The sequence below is a fragment of the Polyodon spathula genome, chromosome 22 (assembly GCF_017654505.1).
Source record: "Polyodon spathula isolate WHYD16114869_AA chromosome 22, ASM1765450v1, whole genome shotgun sequence".
In the NCBI taxonomy this organism is placed as follows: Eukaryota; Metazoa; Chordata; class Actinopteri; order Acipenseriformes; family Polyodontidae; genus Polyodon; species Polyodon spathula.
The window spans coordinates 3211859-3213237 of record NC_054555.1 but is presented as its reverse complement, the minus strand read 5'-3'; positions in this window follow the sequence as shown (position 1 = coordinate 3213237).

Genomic DNA, 1379 nt, shown 5'->3' with positions numbered 1-1379 from the left:
TTCAACTGGGCAATTCGTAAAGCAGTCTGAATGACACCGCAGTGCAGTGAGATTTGTTAAACACGACCACACTTCTGGTGGACAACATAAATCACTGCTCAGAGTATGAAAGGGTCTGCTTGTGATAGACAGATGGCTTCTATACGCCTGTGGTTTACAACAGCTTCTTCTGGATATAGAACTAACTGTAGAGCAGGGAGGCAAATGTCCAATTATCTCGTGGACAAAGGTTGAGTACTCGATTTCTAAATGGCGCATTGAAAAAAAAAGGATTGAATTCTTATGCCAGTAAGCGTGTCAATGGTGTTGTTTAAAAAAAAAAAGAAAACAGCAAAGCCGCCGTATTTTAAATGGAGAACTCGATTTACTTCGACGTATTTAAAAGTATGATACAGAAGAAACTATAACATGTATTAAAATATAACATGTTTTTATTTTATTTTATTTTATTTTATTTTATTTAACAATTATATGTGTAAATACCTTAAAAGCAAATAAAATACTGCATCCTCAACAACTATTATTTATTTATTTATTTATTTGTTTATTTATTTATTTAAATCGACGGACTGACAACAAGTATTTCCAATCAGCGTGCACGCAGTCTGCCTGTGAAACGCGCGGCCCAATCAAATCGGTATGTGGGCGTGTGTTAGACGGTGAAGTGTTTTTTGAGTTTGGTAAATGACTGCAGTAAGAAATTCACAGGGTCTGAATGCATTTCGCCTGTGTAATGTAGGCCGTGGAAGATGAACGCGCTGTATCGAGAACCCCAGAGAAATGCTGGCTAAACGATGAGGGTAAAAAAAACATGAAATCTGACACGGACTGCGTCTCCCCAGATCACCCAGACAATGGGATACTTTCTGTGCAGCAATAAATAACAAGTTACACCGGGGATCATTCTATCTGCAAAACAGCAGCAAGCGACTACAGCTGGATTCGTGTAACTATGTGTGACTGGACAGCGAGGATGGTCTATTTGGGGTTTAAATTAAACATTTAAAAAAAAAAAAAAAAAAAAAAAGAAGGAAAAAAGAAAAAACGAAATAATAATAATAATAATAATAATAATAATAATAATAATAATAATAATAATAAACGAGAATTCTGTAAAGACATATATACACAGCGTGCAGAGTCTGGAAGCCAGTATCTTAAGCAAGTGCTTGGTATTCGATCTCTGTCCATGGTCCTGAAACGAGCTCTTTGAACACGGTTGTACAAATCGAGGTCCGGGATCCCGAGGACTTTGCTACACACGTTCTTTCTGGTTCTCATCGTTAAATCGCCATAATCAGCTACGATCTGAAATAAGAAACGGGAGATTTGCTCACCTTGGAAGTGCGATACCCACACAGGAGTTCCTCTAGTTAGTG